The following is a 10,281-nucleotide window of genomic DNA, read 5'->3' as shown; positions in this document are numbered from 1 at the left end:
TTGTATACCTTGATATAATTATTCATTCATACAGTTCTGAGTCTCTTTTGCATACCTTGATATAATTATTCATTCATAGAGCCAGAAACATCCTGCACTAACTTTCCTAGTTTGCCAGAGCAAAAGCACAGCAGGTATTATAAGACTGGAAATGTGTCTGGCTTTCTTTTCATATTTAATCTGCTCTCCTTCCTCACCCTTCAGCTCCTGTTTCATATCTTTTTAGACTATTAACACAAGGTTGGAGGGGCTGTGCCTTCTCAGACCAGCATTTAGGACACTGTGAGCACACCCATAGTGTAAGCAATCAATAATAATGGGACATATTCTCCACTCTTACTTGCACCAAGGAGCAGGTAATCGGCAAACTAGGTCTTGCAGTGTATCCACAATAGGTTTAGGGTCTTAATCCTGAAAATAATTCCACAGAGTTGTGCTATATAAATCAGTTAGAAAGTCTGTTGTTGTGAAGTGCAGCATGCATATGTGCTTTCAGGACTAGGGCCCAGTAAGCAACAGAATACTGTTTATTTTAAGCCTGCTCACTACATTCAGTGAGTAGCAAGACACCATGATTTTGCTTTGCTTTGTTTTTGTCATCACAGCAGCTTCCAAGAGTTCAGGACCGAACCGCTGGCTCTGTTGAATAAACTGCAAGCTTTTATTGGCTTCAGCTAGACCTTTTAACCACAGTGGTTCTTACCACCATTGCACAGAAATACTGATTTTTTCCACACAAGGAAGAAGACAAAAGGATTTCTTCAAGTAACATCTTTTACCTAAAGACCAGGAATTACTATGTGTATTTTTAACATTGCGATGGTGGTACAGGGTTTTGTTATAAAACAGATGTAGCTCAACATGCTCTCCTCCTCTAAAAGCTGGCTTGGATATACCAATCAACATTTCTTTTGAACATGTAGTGGACAATACCCACCTGTTCCCAAGTACTCAATCAGGTTTTGAAAACACAACTTTTTGCCAAAGGAGAGAGAAGAATACAATATTAATTTGGAGAACAGAAGCAATAATCAGTAATTCTGAGCACAGCACCCAACACATCAGCACCCTAGGCAGCACATGGATTCCCCTGGGTATGGTTGTTCAAGGGACAGGTCCCACATGCCATCTTCAAATTTCTCCTTCAACTGCTATTTCAGAGCTTGTGTTTCAGAGCTCTTTTTTTTTCAGCATGACACCATCCGCACATTTATGCAGGGTTGTCTAAAGAACCTTTACTCAATTAAGCCATTTCAGCTCAGGGTATGCTAGGCAAAACTGACCCCTCTTCACCTGCAGTGAACAACTATGACCATCTCTTGTTGCAACATCAGATACTGTTGTGAAGCTTCTTTCATGGTAATTTGAGATCTGTGTAACTGCAATTTTGCTGTGAGAAGGCAACATTTTTGAAGTGATATATCTTATCAAATCAGCTAACAGAATTGCAAGAAAAAAGCAGGCCAGCTTTTGGTCCTACATGGCCTGATCCCAGAAGTCTGATACAGAAGGAAAGAAATTCATGCTAAGCATAGACTGAATTGTGTCAGTGCCCCATAGTGGGGAGGCCTCAGGAAAGTTTATTCATTTCTTGCGGATTGCTCCAGCTTCAAAAAAAAAAATCTAAGCAGCCTTCATAAATGTAAAAATCTAGGATTTCAACTACCCTTAAAACATGGAGGAGATATTTAAAAGCTTTAAACGCTTAGATATTTTGAGCAGAGTTTGTGCTTATGATGCTACCCTTCTTTCACAGTGTAAAAACTTTTCCTTAGTTCTGTGTTGTTCAGGTCCTCTCCCATTATCCATAGGTACACAGATGAGGTTTTGCTACAACGAACCAGTTACTCAAGACATAGCACAGTTTCAGCATAGCATAGCATGGTTTTTAATTTCCACAATGAGGATAATTTCATTAAATATCCTATAACACTTGCATGAAGTATAACCAGATTCTTTCCAGTGCTGGGCCAGGGCAGCATGTGAGAGGTTTGGGGTATAGTTCCTGCAGAGTTAGGGATGAGAGAAGAAATAATGAATGTCACTCTAAACCTTTCACCTCTAGATACTATATGACCTCTGATTTCTACACAGCATCTTGCAAAGCTCTGGTAGGATGGTGTGCAGGCAAGAGTTTTCTTACTTAAGAACAGAGATAGCTGCATGAAGGGGCTCTCTCTGTTCACAGATACTGGAAAAATAAATTCTTCCCATTCTCCCCCTCTCCTTGTATCATCCTTATCAATTCACATTTTACAGCAAAGATCCTGAGTTTCAGGCAACATGAAAACAGGCCTGTAAATCTGATGTACATACATCTGTGCAGCAGATTTGAGAAGGATCTGTAGTTTTTAAGGGAAATCCAAAAGTATAATCCTGGCTATTTTTTAACAAGTGTTCCCTGACTACAGGACTCTATTGGCAAAGCCTGCACAAAAATGTTGCCTTTAGATGTCTGTGCCTAGACATAAAGAAGGCGTTTTGCCAAAATGAAAATGAAAATCATTGGCCAAATTAGCATCGTGTGATCCTAGCTTTAAAATGACCCTGATGCTGTATAAACAAGATTACATAAGGGTTCAGAGGTATGTGAAGCAGTTCGGTAGTGCCATCTTCAGGGAAGCTCCTAGATTTCAGATCATCAGCATTTGCCCATGTTTTATTAGTTGGAAATAAGTCAGTGAACTACCCCAGAAGAACAAGGTACAGTAGATTCAGAAATGCATTAAAACATGCCCTTATTTGGCAGAAAAGTCAAAGCCAGCACTAATGCATTTCTATTGCTGCAGAAAATTATAGTCTGGGAAAGAGAACTGTAATAATGTTTTGCAGTTCTAGCTGTTTATCACATAGCCACATAGCCACTTAGCAATATGAATTAAGCCTTGCAAAACATTAACACTAATTTAGACCATAAATATCTTTGTGTCACAAGGGAGGCAATGGAGGTAAAGAGATGATTCCAGAGTCCCACAGAATACTGTGTATTTTCTGTAATCTTTGTTTTCATCTGGGATGCAGAACAGGATCCACTTATCCCAGCCTGATTTTCAGTAGAATTTTAGCTATAGATTGGAACTGAGATTGATTGATTTATGAAGTGGGCAAATGGTCAGAATTACAAAAGAAGTTGCTTACAGTTGCTATCTGTTTTGCTTTCTATCCATCCATATCTTCCCTACCACATTGGTTTGGAAGTGCCATAAACCATCTGGTAGATAAAGATCAGCAAATGTCAAAAGTGGATTTAATTTTTCAGATCTGCCAGCTGGTGACAACTAGAATGGTTTAGAGGTCATGCAGATTTTTTCCCGGGGGGGCACTCTGTTTCATAAACATTTCTGCATTTCCTGACCAAAGCCACAGAGGGCAGCAAGTAATGGTTGGTAAGAGCTTTTTTTTTTAAACTCTATTCCCTTCTTTTAGTAAGAACAAATTTACAGCTCTTGTAGCAACACAAAAATAGTGTACAACATTTAATAGCCTAGATGTTGATGACTTGTTACTTGACATGCATAATCACCAGAGCTGGTGTATGATTTATTGATTATCTATGAAAGGACAGACAACTGTGAACTTCAATGCTTCTGTAAATATCAGTATTACGCTAGTACAAATATATCCAGCGTGTGATCCTACAGCCATGTACAATTCCTCTGGGCCCTGTAGGTGAAAATAAATATACAAATTCATGTCACCTAATTTACAAGATCCAAGCACATTTATTTTTTGCAGTTTACCTGGATCAAGTGCATTTTGCTCCTTTAGAAAGCTCTGAACAGGTCATAAGACTGTCTAAGGAAGAAGAGTGAAGCAGGCAGGGAGAAGGAGAGAAGACACCTTTCCTTCCAAGGAAATATTACAGGGAAAGGAAGAACTGAACACCTCCTTGAATGTAGCTGCAGATAGGCTCGGAGTGATTGCAGACTGAGATCCTGATACAGTAGTGTGACTTTAATTTCAAAAAACGGTGTCTTTGAATAAAGGAGAAAAAGTTGTGGCGAGGTAAATGCCATCTTACTGCAGTAATACCTTGCTGTGACTTTTTTTGTATCTTATCACTGGTCAGAGTTGCATTTGGGTGTGTAGTTAGTCTGTATATGATACAGTGTGTAATTATGTTCACTCCTGATTTGATGTTAAGTAAATGGTTATCATCTGAATATTCATGAAAAATAACAAAGAAATAGGAAACAGCTGTTCATAAGCCTCCTTGAATCAATTCCTGAAAAAGTACTGAAGAACAATACTTCCGCATATAGCCTTTTGAAGTATAATTTGCTTGAAAAATATGAACAACATATATTTTTTAATAAATGGAAACATAAATACTGAACTGTACCGAGGGAATCCGTACATACCTTTGTTTATTTGGCTTCCTCCTTCTGTCTTATATTCTTTTTGCCATACACCTTGATGCAGATTCTTGGGAATTAAAAGTCTTTTGTAGTCACTGAAATACGATAGTTTATGAAAGTGAGGGTCTGCCTTCTATATTCATTGACTTTTATGCTTTTTTTGTCAGTCATTCTAGTATTTGAAGTTACCTTTTCAGATCAGCATTACCTTAACAATGTGAAACAGAAACTTAAGTGAAAGAGGTAAACACTATAATGCTTGTTAGAAGTGGATGCGTTTTTCAGGGAGAGACATTTTCCGTGTTTTCTGAATTTACTAATAAATATTTTTTCTTTTTTTTAATCATTACTCTGGAAAACTGTCATAGAATCACAAAATCACAGAATCATAGAATAGGTGGGGTTGGAAGGCACCTCTGGTCCAACCCCCCTGCTCAAGCAGGGTCAGCTAGAGCAGGTTGCCCAGGACCGTGTCCAGTCAGATTTTGAAAATCCCCAAGGATGGAAACACCACAACCTCTCTGAGCAACCTGTTCCAGTGTTCAACCACCCTCACAGAAAGGAATGTTTTCAGGTGGAATTTCCTGTGTTTCAGTTTGTGCCTGTTGCCTCTTGTCCTGTCAGTGGATACCACTGAAAAGAGTCTGGCCCCATCCTCTTGACACCCACCCATCAGATATTTATACACATTGATAAGATCCCCCAAGCTTTCTTTTCTCCAGGCTGAACAGTCCCACTTCTCTCAGCCTCTCCTTACATGTGAGATGCTCTAATGCCTTAGTCATCTCTGCGACCCTTTGCTGGACTCACTCTACTAAATCCACGTCTTTCTTGTACTGGGGAGTCCAGAACAGGATGAGCACTCCAGGTGTGAGCAAAGGCAAAGGATCATCTCCCTCAACCTGCTGCCAGTGCTCTGCCTAATGCAGCCCAGGATACCACTGGCCCTCTTTGCTGCAAGGGTACACTGCTGGCTCATGTTCAACTTGGTGTCCACCAGGACCCCTAGGACCTTCTGTGCAAAGCTGCTGTCCAGCTGATTGGCCCCCAGCCCATACTGGCACATGGGGTTATTCCTCCCCAGGTGCAGTACTTGGTACTTCACTTTGTTGAACCTTATGAGGTTCCTCTCTGCCCATTTCTCCAGCCTGTCCAGGTCCCTCTGAATGGCAGCAAAACCATCTGGTGTATCATCTGCTCCTCTCAGTTTTGTGTTATCTGCAAACTTGCTGAGGGTGCATTCGGTCCCATCATCCAGATCAGGAAAGATAAAGGGACTGTGACTGTGAAAAATATCTGGAGCTATCCTCATAAGGCCCTGGTATGTGATGATCACATATATGTAACAAATCATTATGAAATAAAGAGGTAATAACACTTTTGCTAGAATTTGTGGAACTAAATATTATTTCCATTATACACTTTTCCATCAATACTGCATGTGTGATACACAATTATCAAAATTACTAGGTAGTGTTGCTCTTTCACCCAGCCCTCACAATTAAAAACTATAATCCTGCTTTGGGAAGAAGGTCTGTGTGTGTACCCATTCATACCTGTGAAAGGAGGAAATATATGGGAAGGCTCTGTATTTCTGCACTTTTTTTATAGCCTCCCCATTTCTTTCTGTCCTTCTGAAAATAATATTCAGAAGATTTTTTGTGCTGCAGTGGATTGCTGACCTATCCCCTGAAGGAAGGAAATATATTGATGGGAAGGATATGGCGAGTTAATATAGTTTGTTAAGCATATTTGGGAAATGAGTTTGTGGATTACAGCAGGTGTTCTAGAGCTCTTTACTTGCCCATCCCATCCAGACAAGGCTTTCTAGAGGAATGAATAGGGAGGTGTGGTGTATGGTAGGTGGAGATGGCACTCCATCCTTCTGCATCCACTGGGATAAGACTCTTGTTTACTTCTGTAAATAAAGGGAAAGATCTGCCATCAGGCCACTGACCTCCGGCAGAGCTGTGGAAAAAGCTTGCAGTAAAACCTCTCAAAGGCTTTTCCCATTTGTTGGTTTCTTTTGGTTTTGCACTTCTATGTTGACATGTCTATATCTGAATAAATGGTCTTGATTTTACCCAATCTGCATGTAAAAATGGCTTGTGTCTCGAAAATATGTGAAAATTCACATTTTCATTTTATCTGTTCCATAGAAATTACAAGAAAAGCAAAACCTGGACTGGAGAGATGACAAAAAAATCAACAGAAATACTTTTAAGATAAATACACAGAACAAAGAAGGATCTTTTTTCAGTTAAGTGTCCTTGTGGGTATCCCTCATTGCATTTCCCACTGTATGCTATCCCACTAGACTGATGTACTAAATTGATACTAAATAAGTATTTGTATCATCTGAATTTCCTTTAGAATTTTCTTTCTCTTCTATTTCCAAATTACTGGCTTGTGATTTGGCAGTTTCATTTAACTGCAGTTCTTAAACTTGCCAGCCAAGCAGTAGGTGAAATGATTTTTCGAAAGTAAAAGACCACAAAGTCCACAAATGCCTGTTGTAGGGAGTTCGCTTTATGCTTCTCTTGCCATTTATTTCAATTTTAAATGCCCAGCTTCCAGGGCATTGTGAGAAGGATGAATGTGTCAGTGTGTTTCACTGAACTACAGACCGACTTCACGGCCTGGAAACTGGGAATCATCTCATTTATAATGTTAACTGCTCCTACCACAGCACTGTTTCTCAAAAGCAAATTCTGTTACTGGTTTACTATTACCCAGCAGTGGGTGCATTATTACAGTAGTAAAATATCTGAACAAAAATTAAGTTTGCGCTAATTTTATCTCAGAGAAAATAGTTCTGCAATAGTGGATTAATTCAGGGAAATAATTTTCTGTTGGATTTATCCTACTGAATGTGTGGTTTGTATTCCCCTTCTTCTACAGACTTCCTGTGAGACTCCTTCTTCTTGTGAGACTCCTTTGCATCATCTCTTCTCACCCCGACATAGATGTTTTTTAGACTCACGCAGCAATGAATCTAATGAGACAATGCAACAAATGCTAAGATCCTACTAAGATCTCCACTGTAGACGTGATATTCTTACATGGCGTATTCAGCACATGTACAGTTCTGTAACAGCTAGTTACAGTGAGGTGTCTTCAGATTTAGCTCAATCAACCTCCTAAACTCTTTTGCCACACAGAAAGATGCTGGCTAGATGTCATTTATAATTTTCAAAAGGGGAAAAAAGTGAACCTTCCTCCAATTTCTGTTATGACTTTCATCACTTACTTTCCCTCCAAAAGAAAAAAGAAAATCAGGCCACACTTTCATCTTACTCATATATTGATGTTGTGGTCAGAAATTCAAGTTCAGTAAGCAGGAAATTCACACATGTGGTGGTGTTCTCTGTTCTGTTCCTATGTTAAGTACGACTTCCCCTTGCAGCCAAGAGGCTATTTGCCTTGGAAAGGATGCTATCCCAGTAGATTTGCTGTGCCAGTGCTGTGCTTTGCAGCCATTCAAGAAAGGTGCTGAACAATGGGAGAAGGGAGAGAGAAAGGGCAAGGACAAGAAAATACCTGGAGCAGATTTTACAAGTACACTATGATACCCCTTCATTTAAATCCTTCTCAATGAAGTCATTTTCTCAGCTTTCGAATAGCCCAGAAAAATTCTTAGGCCCTTGTTTATGTCCCACTTATGGCCCATGTTTATATATCTGCAAAACATAAAATTCAAGATTTCCTTTGCCAAATAGCAACATACAAACAGGCACCATGATTCACTGTAGGGAGGAGTCTAGAAAGCTACACATAAATCTGAACAGCAAAATTACACACAAGTTTAAATGAGGACTTAATTAGGCATAATGTTTTAACTGTCTCCATGAAATACTGTATTTGATTTGTGATTGCATTTTAACATCAGTTATTTCTGACTCTACATACATTAAAGCCTTATTCATTCATGACTGGTTGCAAACAATAATCTGATAAATATCAGCTTTAACCCCTTGCATGACAGCCTAAGAAAATAAGGCCTTGATCTTGACTAAGGTCTTAGTAGGCTATAATAAGATAAAATGATACAAGTTTCTCCTATAATTTTTGTCAGAGGTCATCAATCAGTATTCAACAAAGCCATTATTGATATTTGATACCAATGAGTTCCTAGTTCACTAGCCAAGAAAAATCATATGACACTTTAGGCCTATTCTTTCTCTTACATGAGACCCATAATTAATAGGGCCAAATCATTCCTGACAGATAATTAATTCTCATGTAATTCCACAGGGTGACTGACATTTCATGTAAATAGTTCTTTGGATAGGAGGATGCAAAGAGAAGGGGCTTAACTGCCAAACAGTGTATTTTGCATCCAGCTAAAGCTCTTCATCACTGTGCTGTTGCAGTCTTTTTGCAGAACTGCATCAGCACAGTCTTCCCTACTTTTTTCTCTTCTGGTCCCTTTGCAAATCACTGGAGAAATAGTCTCTAATTGGAGAGGGGAAAGGAATTAAAAATGCTTAAAGAATCAGAATGAAGCCAAACAATACTGCAGAGTTTTTGAAACTATATCACAATGTATATCATCTATGTGACCCTCCTGCAGTGATAACACCTCAGCACAGTCTGTCAGTGCTTTTAATCAAGATGGATAGCCAGTCTAATATGTCAGTGTTACTAAAAGGTATAATCCCATTCCCTCTTCCTCTTCTCTGGTGCAAGCCCTGGTATGCACTGGACCCTTCACTGAGCTGACTTGGCTCACCAAAGCTGGAAAAAGTAAGACAACATGCCTAAAATGTCATGTTAATGAGCTGAACCAGCTCATCGAGGGAGCAGAGGAGAACCAGAGCTGGCCACAGAAATGGCTGGAGTGAGGAAAAGGGAACTAGAGCCTCCCCTCCTCTCAGCACTGACCTGTCTGCACAGCCCATCTCACCCCAAACTGCCCACTGAAGTCTAACACCCAGGAAACATCCTGACAATTTCCTTTGCTGGGCAAGGAGAAGAAAAGAGGGTAGATCGGACACGACATACTTTCTCATCCCATTTATCTTCAAAAGCAGAAAGCAGCACTTTGTTCAGAGGCCCTTGTGAAGTAGACGCCTGTGTAACTAGAAGGCTGCTTTTTACACATGACTGTGTGAAGTTTATGTTCCAAGTTCTTAAGCCCTGTCGAATTGCAGGAGCATTCTCCATGAGGTAGCTGATATCGGCTACTCTTACAGTGGGAAAGAGGGAGAGAGACTATGCTTTATCTTGTAGTCATCTGGGGACAGACGCCTAGTAGGTGTAAACTGCAATGAAACCACAGCCACTTATGAAAGCTGAGGATCTGAACAGCCAGCCTTCAGGCCAGGCTTCCTGAAGACACAATGCTGATGTGATCATGCAGTATGTGTGCCTGCATGTCCATCTGTAGTTCCCATTAAACTTTTCAATGACATTTAGTCAGAGACAGAGATTTCTGGGAGATGTTAAGTTCCCACAACTGGCTAGCAATTAAAGATAGTGTGCCTATTTACCAAAGGAAGGGGTGGAGTGTGAACTACCCATTTTTAGAAATCAAGTCCACATGAAAGCCCAACCTCAAAATACAAATCCGAGAAGCAAGGCTTCATTGGGTTCTATTGCTCCCATAGAACCAGTGTCCCTCAATGTTAGTCAGCCTTTCAGCACTACAGACAACAGAAATTTAGTTCATTGTTTACAGAAAAACAGGCAAACAAAGTAATAAATTGTAGTATTGTTCACCTTTGCAGATAGATTCCTTCTTTTCCCAGAATATACATGAATAAAATACATCACAGATGAAATGCAAAAGCCTTATCTCAATTCTGTTTTTATAAAGCTCCCAGGATTCATGCAAAATGATGCATAATTCACAGTTTTTGTGATAAGACTACCTGGTACTTAACATATGTATAGATTTTTTAAATCAAATAACGCTTGATAT

General features: G+C 39.6%; 1 long non-coding RNA gene across 3 annotated transcripts in view; it reads right to left on the bottom strand.

Moving 5' to 3' along the window:
* Positions 1–544: 544 nt before the first annotated feature.
* LOC106490472 (uncharacterized) overlaps positions 545–10,281 on the bottom strand; it is a 45,552-nt gene continuing 35,815 nt past the window's right edge. For all 3 annotated transcript variants that reach the window (XR_010883690.1, XR_010883688.1, XR_010883689.1), the window contains 2 exons: positions 4,362–4,453; positions 545–2,005 (listed from right to left, as the gene is read on the bottom strand). This is a non-coding gene — a long non-coding RNA (uncharacterized lncRNA). The remainder of the gene's footprint in view (positions 2,006–4,361; positions 4,454–10,281) is intronic.

The sequence above is a fragment of the Apteryx mantelli genome, chromosome 3 (assembly GCF_036417845.1).
Source record: "Apteryx mantelli isolate bAptMan1 chromosome 3, bAptMan1.hap1, whole genome shotgun sequence".
Lineage (NCBI taxonomy): Eukaryota > Metazoa > Chordata > Aves > Apterygiformes > Apterygidae > Apteryx > Apteryx mantelli.
Note: the sequence above shows the minus strand (reverse complement) of the source record. Positions and strands in the feature narration are given on the sequence as shown.